The 25,879-nt window shown below is 46.8% G+C and overlaps 1 protein-coding gene across 2 annotated transcripts in view; it reads right to left on the bottom strand.

Annotated features, from left to right (window-relative positions):
• GLIS1 (GLIS family zinc finger 1) overlaps window positions 1-25,879 on the bottom strand; it is a 227,416-nt gene that overhangs the window by 100,222 nt on the left and 101,315 nt on the right. Inside the window, exon 1 of one of the 2 annotated variants that reach the window (XM_024739288.1) lies at window positions 10,697-10,772. The exons of the other annotated variant lie outside the window; for it this stretch is intronic. The gene's annotated coding sequence lies outside the window, so the exon portion shown is untranslated. Of the gene's footprint in view, window positions 1-10,696; window positions 10,773-25,879 lie in introns of those variants that run through there. 2 annotated transcript variants of the gene reach the window in all.

The raw sequence follows: 25,879 nt of genomic DNA on the forward strand, positions 1-25,879 counted from the left end.
CTGAGTGAAGTAAGTCAGACAGAGAAGGACAAATATATGATATTGCTTATATGTGGAATCTTTTTAAAATGGTACAAATGAACTTAATTACAAAGCAGAAATAGAGTCACAGATGTCGAAAACAATCTTATGGTTACCAGGGGGAAAGGGGGAGGGATAAATTGGGAGATTGGGGTTGACATATATACACTACTGCATATAAAATAGATAACTAATAAGGACCTACTGTATAGCACAGGGAACTCTACTCAATACTCTGTAATGACCTATATGGGAAAAGAATCTGAAAAAGAGTGGATATATGTATATGTATAACTGATTCACTTTGCTGTACACCTAAGACTAGCACAATGTTGTAAATCAACTATGCTCCAATAAAAATTTTTTAAAAATCTATTAAATCCATCTTTTGAGTTCTTAAATTTTTCTATTTTTTAGTTTAAAATTTTCCATTTGATTAATTTTTATAGCTTTCAGATATCCATTGAAATTTTCCATTTGGTAATCTATTTTCTTGAACACATTAATCACAGTTATTTTAAATCTTGTACCCGATAAATCCAACACGTGGACCACCTGTGAGTCTGTTTTTGTATGTTCCCCCCCCCATTGGTCCTGCCTCCTCGTATCCCTGGTACTTTCTGACTGAATGCCCAACATTGTGTATGAAGTCTGTACAGGCTCCAGATGATATCTTCCTCCAGAGAGAATTTTCTTTTGCTTCTCAAAGGCAGTTAAAAGAGGGGAAGATGATCTTTATCCACTCTAGGATTTCAGTTTTAGGCTTTGTAAAGGTTGCTCTCTTTCTGGTTCATCCTTTCTCCTAGGATGCTGCCCTTCAGGGTCCCCAGGTGAAAGCTTGGGAGGCCCGGACTCCTCCCTGGTTGACACTGAACTTCAATATAAGTTCCCAGAACTTGAGGCTGTTGAAAGCTTCACTTAGTTCCTCAACCTCTTAACTGCCACACTGTTGATTTCTCAGCCGTATAGCCTATGCCACTTAAGAATCAACAAATATTTTGGAAGGAAACGCAACACTTAATGTTCAGCTCACTTTTCGGCGCTTCCTGTCTCCATGGAACCTTGGCCCCTCAAAATTTGCCTATTTTGGTGGCCCTAAACTCCAGTTTTTGTATCTCCAGCATAGTAAGGCTGCAGAAAGCTCTGTTCATTTCTCCAATTCTTGGTCCTATACAACTTGCAATCTGGCAAATGCCTGAAAGGAAGAAGCTGTGCAGAGTGTCAGATTCATGTCAGTGTATTTTCCCTTCTCTTCAGGGTGTTGGTGCCACAAGTCCTGGTTGCCTTGGTAGTTCATGATGCTTTCAAACAGTTGGGTTTTATATTTTATTCAGAGGGAAGGTTAGTCTGATATAAGCTTATTTGCTATAAACAGATGCAAGAAGCCCCTTCCAACATATAATTTTAATAACTGCATAGTATTCAATAATATGCTTGTACATACTTTATTTAATCCATTCTCCATAGTTAGGATTTATATTGTTTAAAAAGATTAAAACCAGAAACTGTCATGTAATGAATGTCCTTACAGACCTGTCTTCATGTCCACCCATATTTATAGCCTTAGAATAAATTCCTAGATGTGAGATGGATGGCTGAGTCAAAGGACATGCAAAATTTTAAAGAATTTTGCTACTTGCTATTCAAACTGCTCTCCAAAAGGAATATATCAATTTATACCATCAGCAGTGCAGGAAAGCCCGTTTCCTTGCACTCTCACCACTCTAGGTATTCTCATTTTTTAAAAAATCTGTTACTTTAACAGTTCAGGGTGATTTATAATAGAAAAGAATAGGAGATAGTCTGTATATCGAATAACAGAAAAATGATTACATAAAGTTACTCAGCAGAAATTTTATGTAGCCATTAAATGTAGTAGAATTCCATCATAATGCAATTAACTGTGGTCCAAAATCTTCAATTCCTTTAAAATGCAGAGTTTAAAATGGTATTTTGGTGTTTTTTCCAGTTAATATATGGGAAAAAGATGTTTTCATTTATTAGATATGTCAGAAACAGCCCACTTATCACAAAGTACACACTACACAAGGAACTAAGAAAATCTCAAATGGTTATGATGCAGTCACTTCCTAACCCATAATTCCCTGCAACCTCCAGAGAAAAGAAGAACTCTTTTGTGCAGAGGCTGGACAGGGGACAGGAGCTACTGCCATGTTTTATATGAAGACATCTTATCACAAGGTATCTTATCATGAGTTTTATTGGATTTACTAAAGGTTTTACTAAAGGTTTTAATTACAAGGGAAAATATTTATAAGAATTAAATAAAAAGAAGATTCAAAATTCCACATGCATAAAACTAACTTGAATAGAAAAAAAATGGAAAATCAATACATCAAATATTAATCATGGACTTCCCTGGTGGCTCAGTGGTTAAGAATCTGCCTGCCAACACAGACACAGTTTCGATCCCTGGTCTGGGAAGATCTCACATGCCACGGAGCAACTAAGCCCATGTGCCACAACTACTGAGCCCACGCGCCACAACTACTGAAGCCCGCACACCTACAGCCCATGCTCCGCAACAAGAGAAGTCACTACAATGAGAAGCCCACGCACCACAACAAAGAGTAGACCCTGCTCGCCACAACTAGAGAAAGCCTGCACACATCAACAAAGACCCAACACAGCCAAAAATAAAATATAATAAAATAAATTTAAAAAACCATTAATCACTCATTCATTCATTTAACGTATGTCTACTGAATACCTACTTTGGGCAAGGACCAGGCACCAGGCACCAGGCACAGGAATGCAATGATGAACAAGAAGAAAAATCTCTATTCTCACGGTGTTGACATTCTGATCAGAGAGAAGACAATTTCAAAAGTAAACACATAAATATATACTATAATATGAAGTAGGGATAAATGTGAATTAAATTAAAGGTAAGAAGCTAGAAAGTGCAGAGAGATGGGGACAGTCGGGGCAGGTCTCTCCGAGGGGTGGACATCTACACAAATGCCCTAGTGAAGGGAAGAAGGGAGCCATGTGGACACCTGGCAAAAGAACTTTCACACAGAGGGAGCAGCAAGTACAAAGACCCCGAGGTAGGAGTGTTCTCCAGGGTAGGAACACAAGAAGGCCAGGTGTGGCTGGAGCCTAGTAAGCAAGGATGAGAGAGGCAGGTGATGAGACCCAGCTGGGTCTGACCAGCAGGGTCTTGAGAATCCTGGTGAGGCTTCAGGTTCTTCTTTTTTACTATGCTTCTTGTTGTTGTTGTTGTTTGTTTTGTTTTGTTTTTGTTTGTTTTGGCCATGCCACGCGCGGCATGCGGAATCTTAGTTCCCCAACCAGGGATCAAACCTGTGTCCCCTGCATGGAAGCACAGAGTCCTAACCATTGGACCGCCAGGGAATTCCCGAAGCTCTGGGTTTTGTACCAACGTAGCAGAAAGCCGTGGAAGGGTGAGAGACCAGACTTGACTTATGGTGTGGAAGGATGTCTGAGTTTGTGTTGAAAAAAGAAGAAAAACAGTACCTGTGCGGAGAGTGGTGGCTTTATTATCAGAGTGCTTCCTAAAACCTCCATTCCTTTTGGATTGAGTGCATTATTCTGATTCCTGATTGTAATGGTGATAACATGACTGCATTTATCAAAACTCACAGAACTGTTCATACACACGCTGTTTTAGTGATTTTTACTGTACATAAATTTTAAAAGATTTTAAAATCTCTGTATTACATATTTCAAAATATTTCATATTGTTTCAATAATTTAAAAAAATGTGCCCAAATCCGTCCTTGAGAATAGACCAAAGATAGAGCTGGGATAGACTGCTGCCCCTAACTCGGCATGGACCATCGTCCAGCACATGGATCTGTGAACAGGCCCCGTCCTTCCCAGCCCATCACCAGCAATTCCAGGCAGGGGGAGTGTGGGTACTCCCCACACTGGACCAGAGGACCCCTGGGTACCCTTCCTCTTGAAGGCTCACAGAAGAGGACAGCCCTAAGGAGACAGGCACCTTCACATGAGATAAGACGGTGAACAGGAGAGATGCACAGCTCAGTGAGTCTTCGGGACCCAGGGCTTCCCCTCCTCAGGCTGTTCTGCCACAAACTCTGTCCTCTCTCTGTTCCTACTGCAATCTCACAGTCTCCCTCCTCCCCCCTCTCCTCCCCCTCCTCTCAGATCCTTCCCCGGAAAGGCTGCACCTACACTAGGTGTAAATGACTGCTGGAGTGCCCAGGAAGATACACACACACACACACACACACACACACACACACACACACACACACCCCAGATTCCAGGTTGACTGAGTGAGTGAGGAGGGAGCAACACAAAGCAGGGGCCCCAGGGCTGCCAGAACAAAGCACTGTACATATTCAGCATATTTATGTATTTCCCAGGGGTAAGGGAAGCGAGGTCTAGTAAATAAACTCTGATAGCCCTTAAAATTCTCAGATTCTACATTTCATCATACTGAGCCATCACGGTTCCAAAATTTAAGATTAGAGATTTCCATGCATCTGGGATTCTAAAATTCCATGACTCTCTCATTCTGAGATGATGTAATTTTATAAAGCTAAGCATTTAAATTACTATGGTTCTAAGAGTCTATGATGTTATGGGTCAGACATAAGGAAATTATCTGATTCCAAGGGTGTAAAAACCCATGATTCTTGGATCGGAAAGGCTGCTACTTCCTAGGGTGCCCTGAGCCCCACATTAGTCCCTGCCTGGCCTAAATCATCAGGGGGCAATAGTTATGGTCACCAAAACCCCTTTGTTTTTGTCCAAGACGAAAACAAGAGAGTAATGGGATGACAAGAAATCCAGAGGAAATGGCTGTTAAAATCTATAAAAACTTCTCAAAGACAAACATATCCCATCTGTGTTTTTTCAGTAAATACAGGACCATAAATATTTATGTCAGGCATATATTTAACATTTCATGTTTGGCCTTTTTTTTAACTCCCTCCCCTTAAATCAAGCTAATTAGTTAACTCCTATGCCCATGTCAGTTTTTTTCCCCCTAACCGATGAAACATCCCCTCAAACTGCTAAAAATATCTATAAAGCAAGAAGGAAGACATACAGGCAATGAGGAGAAATGCCCAGCTCCAGGCAGCTGCAGGCAGGTCTGGGCACACAAGATGCCAGCACCTTAAAATCCCCTCCCTCCATCTCGGGTCCTTGGGGAAGGATCAGTTGTTATGACTGAAAAAATACCACCATCCCAAGGAAGATGTTCCAACGTTCAGAAAAGGGTACATCCAGAGATGCAGCATGGAGCAGGCAGTGAGAGTGGTTCCTTGTACCTCAGAGAGGCTCAGAGTTTCTTGACTCTTGGAAAAGATCATTTATTTGTTCCACAGTGTGGCCAGAAAAGCTGGCAAAGCTTACTGAGGAAGTCATAGACGTTGATTTGGCTTATGAAAAATCCCCTCTCCTGGGCCCCAGAGCTGAAATCACTCAGTTCCCAGGGCCCGTCCTCCAGGAAGCCCTCCCTGATCAGCCATATCCCATAGGGCTTTCTGCTCTCCTCCTCTGCCCTCCTTGAGGACCCACAGCCAGGGCTCTAGTCTGCACCCTTACTCACCAGGGCACAAGGCGCCCTCCCTCAGCCATCATTGCAATAGGGATTCCCCAGAGTGGAAGTTCCACCCCAGAGGGCACACTGAAAATCCCTGGGAGGATATCTGGCGTCACAATGACTGGGAGTCACTGTCTTTTAGTGGGGAAGAGCCAGGGATGGCCAACTCACTGCCCAGGGTGGGTCAGCCCTACACTAACTTTTTTTTCTGCTGTACGCGGGCCTCTCACTTCTGTGGTCTCTCCCGTTGCGGAGCACAGGCTCCGGCCGCGCAGCCCCAGCGGCCATGGCTCACAGGCCCAGCCGCTCCGCGGCATGTGGGATCCTCCCAGACCGGGGCACGAACCCGTGTCTCCTGCATCGGCAGGCGGACTCTCAACCACTGCGCCACCAGGGAAGCCCTACACTAACTTCTGAATATGTTGCCAGATATTCAAAATATCTGTAAGCAAGCAACCTGGTCATCTAAGTCTAGAACATAGCCCCATTTTACACATAAACACAAAGTATTTTTTTTATGGTTTTAACATACACTGAATTTTCCAGGAATGGAACTACGTACGATGTACATGGAGGAAAAATGGTACTGTGTTTTGTTTGGAACTTGACCAGTTGTTCACCATTTCAGAAAATGAGGTCACCCTCAGTCCCTCCGTTTGTGACGTCTATGCGTCTGTAGCTGGCAGGTTTGGTCAGTGATGCCGGGCACAGGTGTGAGCAACTGGCAACTTCTCTAGGCGCTTATATGGGGAAGCACACATGACTTAAGGGTTGCTTCCCTTTCATTTCTTCTCTATAATACAGTTGAAATATTATATGGAATTTTTAAGAACTATGGTGCCGACGGGTTCCATTATCTACCAATTTCATTTCAAGAGTGTAAAGGAGGCAGTACAAAAGGGTCCTGTTAGAAGAAAGTGCTGAGAACCACTGACCAGGCCAACTCCTCGTTTTCCAGATGGGGAAAGGGAGGTGTCCTCCAAAGTCACATAGTGAGGTGAGCTTGGGGGGATTGGGATTCAGCCAGGTGTGTCTGACTCTGCAGCCCTGAGAAACTCCGAGGATGGGCCTGGTATGATGTCTTTGACTCCCAGGACCTGTTTCTGGATTCAGTGACACACAGAGAGCCCTGGGCCCATAAGGACCCCCAGGAAGGCAGGCACACGGTTCCCATGCGGGCTCCCCAGAGAAGGCGAGTGGGCAGCCCAGGCCCCGTGCCAGGGACAGGAGGTGTGGGTGTGCCAGGCTGACTCTGGAAGCCCTGGGAGAGGCAAGCCAGACAGAGGGCCTCGGGCAGGTGAGTCTCCCAGGCCTGGGAGCAGAGTCTGAGGCTTGAGACTTTGGGACCAAGCTCACCTCCCCACTCCCTTTCGCCCCACCCTATACCTTCCCTTTTTCCTGCTGTGCCCCCTGACCCAGCTCTCTCCTCACCTTCAGCCCCCATGCCCGCCACTTGCCAGCTCTCAATCCATCCCTCCCTCACCGTCCTCACCATCTTTGCCTCAGTTCAAACCGCCACCACCTTTCACCTAGACGTGACATAGTCACTCCACTGTGGCCAAGGTGATCTTTCCAAAGCACAAAAATCTGTCCAGTTTTCCCCCTGTTCCTAACCCTCCATGGCTCCCACTACCCACAAGATATCCTCTGAATGCCTAAGCCAGGCAAACAAAACCCTGTACCTTCTATTTGTTCCCACTGTCCAGTCCCCTTCCTGCAGGTTCCCAACACCACCAGCCTAGAGCTGCACCCGGCTGCTCACAGCCCCCCAGACCTGCCCTGTAAGTGCTGCCCTTGCCCTTGCCATCTCCCTGTGGAGCAGCCTTCACTACTCCCTCTGTGCTACGCCAGCCCCATGTGGCCCCCGTCACAGCTCCCCTTGCACTGTGTGTGTGGCCCATGTATAAGTGCATTAAATGACAGTGAAGGACAAATGCAAAGAATACATCAGGCGAGAGCTGAGCAAGGTCTTGAATGACACTCGAACCTCTGCTACCAGGAAAGAGAGACCTAGAAACACAAGACGGACAGAAGCCTTTTCTCAAAGACACAGGCCCCTAGTCGGGGCAGGGAGGGGAAGGGGGTGCCGGTCAGGCTGCAGACTCCACTCCAGCCATTACAGCTTTACTGGCTGAAACTCACTGATTTCCCTGGAAAGGTGGGGGATGGAAACATAAGGAACATTTCCAAAAACATGATTGAGGGAACTTGAAGCAGCACCTAGAAGTGTTTTCATTCCAAACAGGAGCAGGCCTCGGTGAGGAGCGGGGAGACTGCAGGTCCACCCCTGGCCCAGCCTGGGCTCTACTCTGGACTGCCCAGCCCACACAGGACCACACTGCCCCGACTTCTGAGACTGCAAGGGAGGGAGTCTAGGAAGATACAGCTGATGGGGCAGCCTATTCAGGCACATACCATCAACACATGTCACAGAGAAGAAAGGTCCACGAGGTCACAATTCACTCCATGAGGAGGGAGCTGGGTTCTCAATCCAAAATAAATGAATCAGTGCTCGTGTGTTTGGTGCAGTAGCCCTCGAGTTCAGTCCCAAGCCCCCCCACCCTTTTTTTTTTGGTACGTGGGCCTCTCACTGCTATGGCCTCTCCCATTGCAGAGCACAGGCTCTGGACGTGCAGGCTCAGCGGCCATGGCTCATGGGCCCAGCCGCTCTGCGGCATGTGGGATCCTCCCAGACCGGGGCACGAACCCGCGTCCCCTGCATCGGCAGGTGGACTCTCAACCACTGCACCACCAGGGAAGCCCCCCAAGCCCCTTTTTCACACTTCAGGCTAAGAGTCCGGGGAAAGGGCCCCTGGACAGGGAAGCTGAGCCCAGTATTCTGGGCTTCCCAGAGGACTCACTACATGTCTTGGGCAGCCCCCAGCTCCTGGGTCTCAGTTTCCTTTGCTGTAAAACAAGGGGAGTGGACTGGAGGTGTCTCTAAACGTTCCTGTTCTCTTCTCACCCCAAAGAACCATCATGAATGCCCTGTCAAGAGGCCTCATGACCCAGAGCGGGGGCCGGTCTTGAACAAGACCCTGACTTCTCCCTCCCGCCAGCCCTAGCATTCGGGACTCCTCACTACCTGACAGGCCTGCCACTTCCCACAGTTTTCTCTGCAATGGGCTGAAGTCAGCACCCATCCACCCACCGACTCTGAGCTCCTATGTGTGCCAGGCCTGGGCACTGGGACACAGAGGTGAGCCAGACACTGGTGCTTCCCTCAGGAGCCCATAGTCTCATGAGTGACATGAACCCTTAAACAGAAAAAGACTCTGGGGTAGATCAGTGCCAGAACTGAAGTCCACAATCCTCTTCCCTCTACAAGGATGAAGGAGCATACCTGCCTCCTGTTATCCTTCCTCTAGCATGACCACTGCCTCCATGAAGCCTTCCCTGATTCTGCCACCCTCTCCCCACGTGGTTGGCTGCTCCCAGGCACTCTGGGAATCACTCCCCCATAGCCCTTACCATACGATGTAAGTGGTGTGTCCATACCTTGGAGGGCAGAGCTAAATGTTTCATCCAAGCCTCTCTGCAGTCTTGCTAGACAGATCTATTAGCCTATTTTACAGATGAGGAAACTGAGGCCCAGGAAGGCAAAATGACTTCTCCTGAGTAACACACTTAGAAAGAAACGGACCTAGGATTCAATCACAGGGCTGGTGATTCCAGACTACAGTCCTCAGCCAGGGCTGCAGTGATCATCCTACACCCCACCCACAGGGTTGCCCAGAGGCCCAGAGAGGCCATTCCTAGGGGGAAGGAAGTGCACACTCCCTGAGGAGCATCCCTCAGTTACTCTATTATAAGATGTCAGGGCTAAAATGGCCCTGAAAGATAATCTAATCTCAGCCTCCTATTTTACAGAAAAGGGATACTGAGACCCACAGAGAGCAAGGGGTTTGTCCACATTTATACAGCCAGTGGCCAAGTCAGGATCAGACCCAGTTCTCCAGAGTCTCCAACAGGCATTCACTCCATGGCACCTCACTGCTACCTCTTAAAGGCAGCTGGAGAGGGTAACACTCTCCCTAGTGTTCTGGCAGAGATGGGACATTCACGGGACAACTTGGTTTATGAGTGTATCTTAAAGCTTCTCCCATAAGCTCTGCCAGGTAGGGATCATCGAGAGATAAGGAAACTGAGTCTGGGAGGTGATGAGAGCCATGCCCGGATTCAAGCCAGGTCTGTCTAGGGTAAAGCCCCGGCCATCTCCAGGGTGCTGGGTCGCTGGCCTCCACAACGTGGCACTTCGCGTGTACACAGATGATCTCATCCGTCCTCACCGAGGCCTGTGGCTAGCACTGACCTGCATTCCTGATGCCAGCTCAGTGCCCAGCATCTTTTCTTCAGACCAACCCTGACGTCACAGTGTACCATCCTGACGGGTGAATCTGGTTAAAGGATGGGGAGAATAGAAAACGGGCCAGAGGGCCTCCTGGGGCTCAGGGTGTGATTTCCCCAAAGCCCTCCTGCTTTCTTCTCACCATCGCACTGCCAGGTTTTGCCTGGTGAGCCGCGGCAGCTCACTGCCAAGCACGGGGACCATGTCAGCGGACAGGCCGTGAATGAGTGCAGTGTTTGGGACCAGTCAACAAGATGGATGTTGTTTCGGTTCGGCTCCATGCACCGTAAACATTCTGTGGCAGACGCAGCTCCAGGTGGCTCGCTGGCTCGCGCTCGGCAGCTGGGCCAGCCTGCAAAGGTCCATTAACATGGACATAAACAAGGAGGGCTGGGGGATGGAAGGCAGGAGGCCGCTGGGGTCTGTCCCGCTTTCGGAGACAAGAACACAAAGACAGAAATCCAGGAGCCAGGCTGGAGGTGGAGGCAGCCGGGTGGGGAGGAACGAGGCCCCGCCTGGTTCCAATCTTCGCTCTGACCCAGATACCGGGTGACTTTTGTTTTGACAAAACTCACACCTCGTCCAGGCCTCAGCCTCCTCATCTGGAGAAACAGGAAAGGGCTCCACTGTCGGCTGCAAGGAGGCCCTGAGAAATACTTGATGAAGGAGCTGACTGCACCAGCAGCTGCTTGAGGACAAGAACTACATCCAATCCATTTTGCCCCAGTGATTAACAGCATGGGCCTTAGAGACAGACAACTTACCTGGTCTGGAATCCAAACTCTGCCGTTGACCCACTGATGTGTTCTTGGCCAGGTAACCCAACCTCTCTGAACCTCCCTTATCTGTAAGATACAAATGATCATACCTGTTGCACCGGCAGTGGCGAGGGGCAAATGAGACAATGCTCACAGGCGTTTTATAATACAGTAATAAAAGGTCACTCTCATTCTGTTAGGATTTGTATGCCCCAAATCTCACAGAGCCTTGCCCAGAGCAGGCTCTCAGGATGAAGCGGGTGGCCAAGGCTGGGGAGTGGCCAGGTCTTCTGGATTCTCCCCTCCCGGTCCAAGATGATCTCTGGATCCCTGACCAAGCACTCAGCCTGCCAGGCGCCCATGTGGGCCTCACAGCCTGGCCCCAGACATTAAGCCCCAGGCCCATGTGGGAGGCTGTCCAACTTGACGAACATCAATTCTCAAGTGCCAGCTGGCCGAAAATCAATGTGTCAAATGACCAATTCATCAAAAGCCAATTAGCCACAAATTACTTCGCCAAGTGGCTACATTCCCACATTACCTCAACAGTTACCCAAAACTTATTTATTTTAGCCATTTATAAAGATGACAACCATTTGTGTTGGAGGAGATGGTTTTAGTTTTAGTTAATAAGTTTTGATTTTGTGCTCAGAGCAGCATTTTAAAGAATATTAAGCTGGTCAAAATCAAGGATCATGGGTTGATTTAGTCCTCTTATTTAGTATTTACTATTCAGTGCATTTCATTATCAGTTTTCAAATGTCAGTGTTTCATACAGGAAATCTTGAAGTTACATTGTGCAGTAGGTTGAATGGTGGCTCCTGAAAAGACATGTCCATTTCAAATTTCTGGAACCAGGAATGTGATCTTATTTGGAAAAAGGGTCTTTGCAGATGTAATGAAATTAAAGATTTTGAGCTGAAGAGATTATCCTGGTGGGCCCTAAATCCAGTGAGAAGGATCCATATGAGGAGAGACACAGAGAGGAGATGACATGACCACAGGGGCAGAGACGGGAGCAACACAGCCACAAGTCATGGAATGCCAACAGCCACCAGAAGCTGGAACAGGCAAAGAATGCATGCTCCCCACAAGCCTCCAGAGCCAGTACCTTGATGCCAGAATCTTCCACAGCTGTGAGAATAAACTTCCGTTGTTTTTTAAGCACCAAGTTTGTGGTAATTTGTTACGGCAGCCTCAGGAAACTAATACACATTTCTTTCATCATTATCTAATGTCTTTTTCTGTTTTGCCTATTCTTACTTTTTTCGGAGGGGGGGATTCTTTTGCTAATTTCTCAAGAAACTTGTTAACTTTAGTTTGTCTGTTTCTAGCAATTAACACACAATGGTGATAGGGCTGCTTATGCTACTTCTTAGTTTATTTATTACTTTAAGTATCTTTTAGTACTTTTTATGGTTTACAACCAACTTCTTTTACTCTTTACAATTTCACATTTATGGTTAAAGTATCAAATTTGATACCAACTCTTTTAAAAAAACTAATGAATCAAATCCAGCAATATATGAAAAGGATGATTCGTCATGACCAAGTGAGGTTTATCCTCAGAATGTAAGGTTCTAGATTAATCAGCATAATTCACTAAATCCAAAGAATGAAGAAGAGGCTTATAATCAGCTCAACTGATGCAGAAAAAAATTCACGATAAAAATTCTCAGCACACTGGGAACAGAAAATAATTTCCTCGATATAATAAAGTACATCAATGGTAAACTACAGCTAACATCAAGCTTAACGGTGAAACACTGAATGCTTTCTCCTAAGATTGGGAACAAAATAAGGATGCCCATACTCACCACTTCTATTCAACATATTAGAGGTCCCGCAGCTAGTACAATTAGGGAAGGAAAGAAGATGGCATGAAAATAGAAGAAGAAGCATAACTCTTTACTCTCAGATGACATGATTACTTACATAGAAATTCCTAAGAAATCTCCAAAAAGAAAAACATGGAAAGAATAAATTAATTTAGCAGTGTCACAGGATACAAGGTCAACATGTAAAAACAATTATAATTCTACATACTAGAGGAATTAATGGGGAAATAGAATTTAAAAAGCAATCTCACATATAATAGCATCAAAAAAACATAAAATTCTTAGGAACAAAGTTAAAGTTTTGTAAGACCTTTACACTGAAAACTATTAACACTTCTGAGAGAAAGTAATCAACACCTAAATAAATGAGGAGAGATACTATGTTCATGGATGGAAGATTCAATATTGTTAAGATGTCAATTCTATCCAAGTCAATCTCTACATTTAATGTCATCCCAATCAAAGTTCTAGCTAGTTTTTTGGTAAAGCTTGACTAGTTAATTCTAAAATATATATGAAAATATTAAGGACCTAGAATAGCTAAAACAATATTGAAAATGAAGTACAAAGTTGGGGGCTCACACTATCTGATTCAAGACATTCTATAAAGCTACAGTCATCAAGATAGCATGGTGTTGTTATAAGAATAGACGAATACACATAGATCAGTGGAAAAAACAGAAAGCCCACAAATAAACCCACACTAATATGGTCAACTGATTTTTCCCTAAAGTGCCAAGACAAACCAATAAGGAAAAGAAGTCTCTTCAACACATGTTGCTAGGATAACTGGATACCTGTATGGAAAAGATGAACCTTGACCCTTATCTCACACTGTACCCAAAAATTAATTCACAATGCATCATCAACCTAAATTTAAAGTTAAACCATAAAACTTCTAGAATAGAGTATACCTCAAGACAGGCAAAAGTTTATTTAAAAATGCAGGAAACAAAAGAAAAAGTTGATAAACTAGACTGATGAAAAATTTTAAATCTTTGTTCTTTAAGAAACACCATTTAGAAAATGAAAAGGCAAGGCAGATAATGGGAGAAAATATTCCCTACACATATACCTAACAAGACTTGTATCCTGAATATATAAAGAACTCTCACAACTCAATAATAAAAGGATAAATAACCCAATTGAAAAATGGACAAGACTTGAATAGATTTCTCAAAAGAAGATATGCACATAGGAAGATCCACAGATGCTTTGCATCTCTAATCATCAGAGAAATTAAAGTAAAACCAGGGGACAATAGCAACACTGGCTTATTGGAATGTGGGTAACTGGACACTCACTGAAGGGCTAATGATTGCTGCTATAATGAAGGACTTTCTTCCTGCTGGCCAGTTCTGAAGAGAAAACAAAATACAAGTCCAGCTTCCTGCAGCTCTGGGTCTGGATGACACACCTGGCTTCATTTGTATGGACCTCCTTTTCCTCCGAGCAGGAAAAAGTCAGAAAAACCTTCTAGAGGAGATGACTCAAGCTAAATACTGAAAGATTACTTGCCAGGAAGACAGGGCATGAAGAGCATCAAAAATGCAAGGAGCAGACATGCAAGAGCAGGAGGTATCGGGAGCTTTGAGTATTTCAGAGCTGGGATTAGGAAAAGCCCAGGAATTAGATGAGCAGGGGCTGGAGCAGGTGGGGCCCGGTGGGCCACTTCAGTAACCTTGGACTTTATCCTCTATCATAATTGAGTCACAGATTCTATCACTTGGTCCAGTTCTGGACCAAGTCCCAACATGCAAACTGTATTATCCATTCGTTCTTCATTGACTCCAGTATTCATTCAACAAACATTTACTGGGCACCTGCTGTTGACATTCTTGTCTCCCCAGCCTAGAGGGCACACTGCATTCCCAGCCCTGGCTCTTTCTCTGGGATATACAGCCACGATAGAGTGAACTCCTATTAGGTGCCAGGTGCTGGGCCCAATACTATATAAGCAAAATCTTATTTAACTTTCATGTTTTCTCCATTTTGCAGATGAAGAAATGAGAGGCTCAGAGAAGAAACTGATTCAAACCTTGGCCTATCTGATTCCCAAACCCCCATTCAGATTGATCCATCCATCTGTGCAGAAACAATACCCAAGTACAGGCTGCAGGCCAGGCCCTGTAACCTGCACAGGGGCACAGGTGTTCACAGTGCTGCCCTTGAGTGCTCACACCTGTCTGCCCGTGACTTGCCTCTCCCATCAGAGGGGGAGCCACCTTCCCTCACAGAGGTCCAGGCCAGCCCCCACATGCCCAGGCTGAGTGACCGTGGAGCTGTAGGGAGGGCACCAGCTTGGTCTTACGGACTCCCCTCTCTAGCCGCTCATGACAACAGATGCTCTGTCCCTTTGCCTCCTGGTGGAAACACCAGGCCCAGAGTGCAAAGGAGGCATGGTGCCAAGGTCCAGCCTCTTCCACGCCAAGCCCACATCTCCCTTTGGTGTGACCAGACCCTGGCCAAATACTGAAGTTCCCAGTACTGCAGCTAGTCGTTAATCCATCTAGAAGTAAGTCAAACAAACAGCAGACACAACCCGTAGCTTCCCCAGGAGACAGCTCCCCACACCTCTCTGGAGCTCCTGCCAAGTCTGTCCTCCACAGCCTGGCAGCCACAGGCTCTACACACTGCCACCTCACCCCAGGTACCCCCATTTCTGCTCCAAACCCTTTCCAGTGGCCCTCATTCCCCAGGCCTGGTGGTCACCAGCCTGTGTCCAGAGGACCCCCGAGCTAGCCAGGCTAACTTCTCTGCCTATCAGCCCCTCACTGCTCTGCTCCTGCCACACCCACTGTGACAGACTGAATGTTTGTGTCCCCCAAAATTCACATGTTGAAACCCTACCTGCTGTGTGATGGTGTTAGAGGTGGGGCCTTTGGAAAGTGATTAGGATTAGATAAGGTCACAAGGGTGGAGCCCTCATGAATGGGATTAGTGCCCTTCTAAGAGTCAGAAGAGAGCGTACTTCCCTCTACTTTCCCCTATATGAGAGCACAGTGAGAAGATGGCCACCCACAAACCAGGAATTGGGTCCTCGCCAGTCACTCAATCTGCCAGTACCTTGACCTCAGAATTCCCAGCCTCCAGAACTGAGAATTAAATGTTTGTTGTATTTTTGTTACAGCAGCCTGAGCGGCTAAGACACATGCCCTGTCCCCAAACACACCTCAGGGGCTTTGCTTTTCTAGTCTCTCTGGCCTCTCTTCTCTCATGTCTGTGCAACTCCTTGTCCCCATTCACATCTTGGAGCAAAAGCCACCTCATCTGGGAGGGCTTCCCTGATGCTCTGGGAACCTCACCCTCACGCCATCCAGTTTGACCACCTTTATAGCACTCATCATTATTTAAAAGCGTCTTGTTTCTTTACTCACCTATTTATTTTCTGCTCTCATGAACTTGGTCTGTTTTGATCACCACCTAGATCTGAGAGCACTGCCTCAGAATAATAGGAATTCAACAATTCAACTGTCACGTGCATGAATCCCACAAGGCCCAGCTGAAGTGATGCTGCCTCAGTGTAACCTTCCTGGACACCTCTGTTCAGATCTCTCAGAGGTGCAGACCTCACCAACCCCTCCCAAATCACTCCCACTGGTGCCCAAAGGCCGGGCTGTGGCTGATTCATCTCTGTGTCCAGCACCTAATATAGGGACTGGTACGCCTCAGGGGTTGAATGAACACATTTTCTCTGAATAAATAAATGAATGCAATTCAGCTTCCCCACCTGTGATAAATGTAAAAGGGCTTTGTCGACAGTAGAGTACAGCGGGCACTCATGTACACGAGCACATGCACACACACACACACACACACACACACACACACACACACACACATACACACATACTCCAGGGCCTGACAGCCACAGGGGCTTACCGCACGGTCTGTTGAACTGAATTCTGGGCAGTCCTGCCTGTGCCTTAACTCCAAGGCCAATAGTCACAGCCGCACATGGGCCCTGTGCAGCCCCCACCTCAGTTGGCGTGAGTCGGACAACTCATTATCTGAGCGGCCAGGAGGCAGAGGTTAAGAAAACCACAGAGCTGAGTGCTCCGCTGTCCTGGAGGGGGTGTGGAGAGCTGCCTGCACATGTGAGCAGCAGATGGTCAGCCTGACCAATCGGGAGGGTTCCATTTCAGTGACAATTCATTTTCAGTAATTATCCATCTCTCCTTTAAAGTCACCTAAGGTAGCCCTCGTGGGCACAGCGGACTTCTTCCCTGGGAGAACTTTCAAGTTATTTGCACTTTTGGAGATGCGTAGAATTAAAAGCAGATGTGCCAAATTGAGCCTCCTGCTTGCTGCTCCATCTCTGATTTTTTTTTTTCCTGCCGGCCCACTGTAAATGTTTTTAAAATGGGACCCCGGTACTAGACATGTCAAACAGCTGAATTCAAGGTAGAGGAGGCTGCCAGCAGGGAAGACGGATGAAATTTAAAATCCCTTTCGACAGATTAACTAGAGACACTTTGAAGCCATAAATCATGCAGACAGTCTAGAAGAAGCTAATAATGGATTTCGGTTTTATTCGTATATTTATTATCTCGAAGAGATAGCAGAATGCCGGGCCAACGTGCCTGGCTGGGAAATCCACCGGGACTTCCTATGGCTGATTATCAACCAGAGAAGAGGTGGGACAGAAAGGGAGGAGGGACATAAGAACCGACATTAATTATGTACCTGCTGTGTGCGAGGCGCTGGGCTTGGCATGACTTGTTTTGTTTAAGCCAACCATGTGAAGAAGACAATATTGTTCCCATTTTATGGATGAAGACTCTAAGATACTCCAAGATAACTTGTTCCAGGCCACACAGCCTGGCCTCCCTGAAACCAAAGCTCTACTCCTTCCACCCAAAAGAATGCAGGAAAACAGATGGCCCAACGTGACAGCACAGAGCACCTGAGAGACAGACAGACAGACAGCAAGTGTATGAGCTTCTGCACCCCAAGGGGCCAGGGCCCCAAGGATCAGTGCCCTTTTCCACTGCTGGTCCTTCAGTCTTGCTGTGCCCTCTGCCTGGGGTGCCTTCAGTGGTCACATCCTGAACTCACAATCATGTCAGGACCCAGCCTGGGTCTCTGCCCTCAAGAGAGTGCCCTGAATTATAGCATTTTTATATTTGTGTTATATATCCCTAGAAGGCTTCCCTCAAATAAATATGACCGTATCCATTCCTGTATCCTCCCATGGCCACCCAGGAGATGCTCAATGCTGTTTTTATCATTCCCTGATGCCCCAGCACCTTGAATACGAGCATCACATCTACCAAGAGCAGGGGGATGGCCAAGGCAAGACGCTAATATTCATGAAGCACCTCACACATTTTTGGTGCCCTCTCTGTACCAGCACCAGGGATAGAATCGTGAACCAGACATAGTGCATTTTTGTTACAGCAGCCTGAGCGGCTAAGACACATGCCCTGTCCCCAAACACACCTCAGGGGCTTTGCTTTTCTAGTCTCTCTGGCCTCTCTTCTCTCATGTCTGTGCAACTCCTTGTCCCCATTCACATCTTGGAGCAAAAGCCACCTCATCTGGGAGGGCTTCCCTGATGCTCTGGGAACCTCACCCTCACGCCATCCAGTTTGACCACCTTTATAGCACTCATCATTATTTAAAAGCGTCTTGTTTCTTTACTCACCTATTTATTTTCTGCTCTCATGAACTTGGTCTGTTTTGATCACCACCTAGATCTGAGAGCACTGCCTCAGAATAATAGGAATTCAACAATTCAACTGTCACGTGCATGAATCCCACAAGGCCCAGCTGAAGTGATGCTGCCTCAGTGTAACCTTCCTGGACACCTCTGTTCAGATCTCTCAGAGGTGCAGACCTCACCAACCCCTCCCAAATCACTCCCACTGGTGCCCAAAGGCCGGGCTGTGGCTGATTCATCTCTGTGTCCAGCACCTAATATAGGGACTGGTACGCCTCAGGGGTTGAATGAACACATTTTCTCTGAATAAATAAATGAATGCAATTCAGCTTCCCCACCTGTGATAAATGTAAAAGGGCTTTGTCGACAGTAGAGTACAGCGGGCACTCATGTACACGAGCACATGCACACACACACACACACACACACACACACACACACACACACACATACACACATACTCCAGGGCCTGACAGCCACAGGGGCTTACCGCACGGTCTGTTGAACTGAATTCTGGGCAGTCCTGCCTGTGCCTTAACTCCAAGGCCAATAGTCACAGCCGCACATGGGCCCTGTGCAGCCCCCACCTCAGTTGGCGTGAGTCGGACAACTCATTATCTGAGCGGCCAGGAGGCAGAGGTTAAGAAAACCACAGAGCTGAGTGCTCCGCTGTCCTGGAGGGGGTGTGGAGAGCTGCCTGCACATGTGAGCAGCAGATGGTCAGCCTGACCAATCGGGAGGGTTCCATTTCAGTGACAATTCATTTTCAGTAATTATCCATCTCTCCTTTAAAGTCACCTAAGGTAGCCCTCGTGGGCACAGCGGACTTCTTCCCTGGGAGAACTTTCAAGTTATTTGCACTTTTGGAGATGCGTAGAATTAAAAGCAGATGTGCCAAATTGAGCCTCCTGCTTGCTGCTCCATCTCTGATTTTTTTTTTTCCTGCCGGCCCACTGTAAATGTTTTTAAAATGGGACCCCGGTACTAGACATGTCAAACAGCTGAATTCAAGGTAGAGGAGGCTGCCAGCAGGGAAGACGGATGAAATTTAAAATCCCTTTCGACAGATTAACTAGAGACACTTTGAAGCCATAAATCATGCAGACAGTCTAGAAGAAGCTAATAATGGATTTCGGTTTTATTCGTATATTTATTATCTCGAAGAGATAGCAGAATGCCGGGCCAACGTGCCTGGCTGGGAAATCCACCGGGACTTCCTATGGCTGATTATCAACCAGAGAAGAGGTGGGACAGAAAGGGAGGAGGGACATAAGAACCGACATTAATTATGTACCTGCTGTGTGCGAGGCGCTGGGCTTGGCATGACTTGTTTTGTTTAAGCCAACCATGTGAAGAAGACAATATTGTTCCCATTTTATGGATGAAGACTCTAAGATACTCCAAGATAACTTGTTCCAGGCCACACAGCCTGGCCTCCCTGAAACCAAAGCTCTACTCCTTCCACCCAAAAGAATGCAGGAAAACAGATGGCCCAACGTGACAGCACAGAGCACCTGAGAGACAGACAGACAGACAGCAAGTGTATGAGCTTCTGCACCCCAAGGGGCCAGGGCCCCAAGGATCAGTGCCCTTTTCCACTGCTGGTCCTTCAGTCTTGCTGTGCCCTCTGCCTGGGGTGCCTTCAGTGGTCACATCCTGAACTCACAATCATGTCAGGACCCAGCCTGGGTCTCTGCCCTCAAGAGAGTGCCCTGAATTATAGCATTTTTATATTTGTGTTATATATCCCTAGAAGGCTTCCCTCAAATAAATATGACCGTATCCATTCCTGTATCCTCCCATGGCCACCCAGGAGATGCTCAATGCTGTTTTTATCATTCCCTGATGCCCCAGCACCTTGAATACGAGCATCACATCTACCAAGAGCAGGGGGATGGCCAAGGCAAGACGCTAATATTCATGAAGCACCTCACACATTTTTGGTGCCCTCTCTGTACCAGCACCAGGGATAGAATCGTGAACCAGACATAGTGCCCACATGGAACTTACATCTGAGTACCAGGCACCTTATAAACTAATTTAACCCTCTCGACCTAGGGGGACAAGCAACACCCTGAGAGGTCAGAAGGGACGGCCATCAGGGAAGGCTCCCAGGGCAGAGAACAAACAGGGTCCCGGATCTCCCTTTTACAATTCAATGACTCTTCGTCCACAGCGGTGAGCCCCACACTCTGTGGCACATCAGAATCACCTGGGGGACTTATGAAAAATATATCTGGGCCCTGCCCTAGATACAGCAAATGAGAATCTCGTGGGATACGGCCAGGGAAGCGGCCTGGTATGAATGCTCCAGAGGACCCTGCTGAGCCGATCCTGCTGCTAGCCTAGTGTTTGGCCACCACCAAACTTTAAAAAAAGGTCTCCCTCTTTGGCCTGGCACACTCAAGGCCCTTCACAGCCTGGCTCCAAACCACTCCTCTGGTCTGATCTTCCAAGACTACACACACCCCATATAGTCATATAGTCCAGGCCTAACAGCTATTTACCGTTCCCCTGATAAGCCCTGAATGTGCAAGCCCACCCCACCCCATGCTTCATGCCGTTCCCTCTCCTGAAATGCCTTTCACCCACTTCCACCTGGGGAATTCATTCCTACTTATCTTTCAAGGTCCAGCTCAAACATTTCCTCCCTGAACTCCTCCATGCTTCATAGCTCCATGAATTAGCCCCCGCTGGGCCCCCGCTATCCCCATCACTGGACGGTTGGCTCCTCAGGGCCTCTCCCCACTTCTCCCGCCAGCCTGACTCACTGGCCAAGCACCTGGCTCAGAACGGTGTCCTAGAAATGAACAAGGCATGAGATGGTCTCGGAGAACAGGCCATGACCCAAAGATACAGAGGAGAAGGGGAGGCACCACTCGGCTCCTTGTTCCACTGTCCCAGCCCCACTGCAGACACACTGGCCTCGTCCCACTCAGGGAGGTTGCTCCTCCTTCTGGGCCTTTGCACTAGCTGTCTCCTCTGCCCCGAGTTCAAGGATGCCTGCTTCCTGTCATTCAGACCTCCCTTCCTATGAGAGGCCTTCCCTGACCGCCGCCAGGCCCCACCACTCACTAACCCCTCATCTGCTTCATCTCCCTTCTTAGCACATACCACTGCCTACATAGTATTCTGGCTGCTCACATCTGTCTGCCCCATTTGAACACAAGCTCCATGAGGGCAGGGACTAATATTTGCTAAATCAAGTGGTTTCTGGAAAGCCTGGAGAGCCTTCCTGATCATTCCCACATACACACACACACACAGGCCTGAGAAAGCCATCCTAGACCATTCATATGTGAGCCTTGGGTTTTCCTCTCCTATCTGACTCACCACGTTCATGTGTCATGAATTTTAAGGGACGAAATACCTTCAAAAATTGTTTTAAATTCCACAACCCTATCTCTCAGACAGTTTAGATTTCTTTTATAAAAAATTGTGTTAAAATACACAGAACATAACATTTACCATCTTAACCATTTTTAAGTGTGCAGTTCATGGTATTAAATACGTTCACATTGTTATGCAACCATCACCACCATCCATCCCCCTAACTCTTTCCATCTTATAAATCTGAAACTCTGTACCCATTAAACAAGAACTCCCTATTCTCCCCTCCCCGCCAGCCCCTGGCAGCCACCATTCTGCTTTCTGGCTCTATGGTTTTGACCACTCATATAAGTAGAATCATACAGTATTTGTCTTTTTGTGACTAGCTTATTTCGCTTAGTATAATGTCCTCAAGGTTCATCCACCTCGCAGAATATTACAGAATTTCCTTCCTATTTAAGGCTGAATTATATTCCACTGTATGTATATACCACATTTTGGTAATCCATTCATTGGTCGATGGACACTTGAGTTGCTTCCTCAGACTGCTTAGGTTTCAAAATGTTCATTTTTTTCCACTACACCTATGTGTATGATTGTATCTGTACAGACACATACATATTTAACATTTTACTACACGTTGACACTTCAGTATTTGTAACACTAACTATCAAGTCATGAGCATTTTTTCCCTTGTCACTAAGGATTCTTCAAAAGCCCCCTTTGAACAGCTGCATAGTACTCCATCATGGAATTCACCATAACTTATTTAGTTATTCCTCATTGTTAGACATTCAGGTAGGGTGTTTCCAATTTTTTGCTCTTATAAATAATGCTGTTATGAGCACCCGTGAACATAAATCACTGTCTGCATCTCTGAACGCTTCCTCGGGACAACTTCCAAGAAGAGGAATTCCTGGGTCAAAGAGATTGAGTATTTTCCAGGCTCACAGAACGTACTGTCAAATTGCCATCCAGAAAGACTGTCCCCATTTACATTCCCACCAGTGACTGGTGAGGGGGCCAACTTCACTGCACGTTGCAACAATAAGCAACAGGATTTCCTTTAGCTTTGCTAATTTGTGAGACCGAAATCAGACTTCATTTTTATTTGGATTTTATTACTAGTGGGGGCAAACATTTGAAAATATCTTTGGCTATCCGTATTTCTTCTTCTGTCAAATGCCTGTTCCCATCCTTTCTGCATTTTTCTTATCATTTTGGGGGAGCTTTTCTTAGGTATTAAATACATCAGGCTTACATACTTTTCTCATTTTGCTTATTGCCTTTCATTATTGTTTATAAATTTTTACACATAAAAATGTTCTAAATTTTCAAGTAGTCTAATCCAACAGTCTTTAGTTGAGATCACTTCCATGGGCTTTAAGTAAAGCTAGTTCTTTTCCAACCAGACATAAGATAAATATTTCCCTATAATACCTTCTAATTTTTTGTGTGGTTTCATTTTTCACACTTAACTCCTTAATCCATCTGGAATGTATTTTGCAGGATAATGTAGGTGAGGATTTAACTTTATTTTTTTCCCCAAATAGTTAACCGATTGTCCCCATCTGTGTTATTTTTTTCAAGACCCTTATGGCAGGGTTTCTACCATCTCCCTTAGTAGCACCACAGTGTAGTAATAATCACAAATATCACATGTATCACTTACACTTTACAAAGCATTATTCATTTATCATTCATTCATCACGTTTTTGCTGAGTGCTTCTTATGCACTAGGGACTCTTCTAAGTGCTAGGAATCCAGCAGTGAATAAAACAGATAATAATCTCTGCTCTCATGGAGCACACCTTCTAATGGGGGAAGTAAAATAAGTAAGTAAATTATACAGTATGTTCGTGATAATGAGAAAAATATAAAGGAAGGGGGATTGAAAGTATTTGAGGGGAGGACGCACTTCTACATAGGATGCTCAGGGAAGGGTTCACTGAGAAGTGTCACTTGGATAAAGACCTGGGTTGGGGGCTGAGCCATATGGATGTCTGGCTGTAGGGGGAGGACATCCAGGCAAAGGAAACAGCCAGTGCCAAGGCGCTGAGGCAGCAGGAGACCTAACATGTTCCAGGATCAGCAAGAAGCCAGTGTGGCCGAGGTGGAGCAGGCTTGAGGGCATGAAGAAAGAGCTGAGGCCAGAGGAATACGGGTGTGTGTGTGCGTATCATGTAGGACCTCCCAGACCTTTGTGCTTTACCTCCACATCTGGATGAGATGAGAGTTCTGGTGAATTTTAAACAGAAGAGCAACATCACTAATATTTTAACACAGGGTTTGTCAACCTCAGCACTGCTGACATTTGAGGCCGGATAATTTTTTGCTCTGGGAGGCTGTCTTGTGCATTGCAGGATGTTTAGCAGCATCCCCAGTAGCTCACATGTGTGCCTGTACGTGCACACACACACATACACACACACACACACACACCCGGCTGTGACAATTAAAAATGTCACTGCTGGGCTTCCCTGGTGGCACAGTGGTTGAGAGTCCGCCTGCCGATGCATGGGACACAGGTTTGTGCCCCGGTCTGGGAAGATCCCACATGCCGCGGAGCGGCTGGGCCCGTGAGCCATGGCTGCTGAGCCTGTGCGTCCGGAGCCTGTGCTCCACAATGGGAGAGGCCGCAACAGTGAGAGGCCCGCGTATCGCAAAAAAAAAAAAAAAAATAGTCACTGCCAAATTGTTCCTCGGGAGGCAAAATGCCCCCAGTTGAGAACCACTGCTTTAACAAGATCACTCTGACTACTGGGCTGATGGGGGCAAAGGCAGAGACAGAGAACCCAACTGAGCAGCTATTGCAATCAATCAGTGAGACATGATGGTAGTAGCTTCAGCCAGGGTGGTGAGGAGTGGCTGGACTGGATATACTGTGAGTGTAGAGGCACCAGGATTTATTGACAGATCAGCTATAGGGAGTGAAAGGGAAGAGTCAAGGATGACACCAGGGCTTGATCCTGAAGATATGTAAGGACGGAGTTGCCATTTACCAAGAAGACGACAGGAGAAGAACCAGGTTTGGGGAGACTCCAGGAGCTGTTTCGGTCATGTATGTTTGAGACCTGCCAATGGAGACCCTGAAGAGCAACTAGATTGACAGGTCTGGAGTTCAGAGCCCAGATGAGAGCCCAAGACATGACTCTGGGTCAGCAGCAAGTCGATGGTGTTTGAAACAAAGTGATACAAGATGAGCCCACCAAGGGAGACAGCATAAACAGAAAAGCAAGCGGTCCAAGGACTAAGCCCGGGGCCGCCAATACTAGAAGTCAGGGAGCTGACGAGCAGCAGCCCGAGTAGTAGAAGAGCAAGAGCCGTGTCCTGAAGCTGTGAGAGGGCGGTGCTGCAAGGAGTAGAGAGCGGTCAACTGCATCCAAGGCTGAGCACTGTCCACTGGGCCGCATGGAAGGCACTAGAAACCTTGGCTAGAGCCAAGAGCTGTTTGGAGGTGAGGGTGGAGTGAGAGCTTGACTGGAGGAGAGCAATGTAAGACGCTGAGCAAAGGCAGCTCTTTCATTTTGCTGAAATGTCTTCCCAGACCCCTCTCGGCCATGCGTCTCACTACTGCCCCTGCCACAGCAGCCAGGTGCAGGCATGCTTCCCGGCTTCAGGCAGGGGCAGCCTGACGGCGTCTCCTACAAAACACACGCATGCCAGGCAACCTCAGACAACGATCCTAAAGTGGGTGGCGGGTTAACGCTTCTGCTGTGCCCCTGACCAGTGGGTACGGACGCCCATGAATAAATACTGTCCCCTAGACAGTGCTCTGAGAGGAATTTTATTTTTATTTTTTTAAATATTTATTCATTTATTTGGTTGTGCGGGGTCTCAGTTGCAGCACGCGGGCTCCTCGGCTGAGGCATACATGTGGGATCTAGTTCCCCGACCAGGGATCAAACCCGGGCCCCCCGCATTGGAAGCATGGAGTTTATCCACTGTGCCACCAGGGAAGTCCCTGAAAGGAATTTTAAAGTCCACTTGGAAGGTGAGGCAGCTCAGGAATGCACTTTTTTCTTTTTTATTGGAGTATGGTTGATTTACAATGTTGTATTAGTTTTAGGTATACAGCAAAGTGAATCAGTTATATTGATACATACACATATAGCCACTCTCTTTTAGATTCTTTTCCCCTATAAGCCATTACAGAGTATTGAGTAGAGTTCCCAGTGCTATACAGCAGCGGTCCCCAACCCCCGGGCCGCTGACCAGTACCGGTCCACGGCCTGCGAGGAACCGGCCGCACAGAAAGAGGTGAGCGGCAGGCGAGCAAGCGAAGCTTCATCTGCCGCCCCCCATCGCTCCCGTTACCCCCTGAACCATCCCCCCCACCCCTCACACCCCCAACCCCGT

This window comes from Neophocaena asiaeorientalis, unplaced genomic scaffold (genome assembly GCF_003031525.2).
Source record: "Neophocaena asiaeorientalis asiaeorientalis breed wild unplaced genomic scaffold, Neophocaena_asiaeorientalis_V1.1 scaffold138, whole genome shotgun sequence".
Taxonomy (NCBI): domain Eukaryota; kingdom Metazoa; phylum Chordata; class Mammalia; order Artiodactyla; family Phocoenidae; genus Neophocaena; species Neophocaena asiaeorientalis.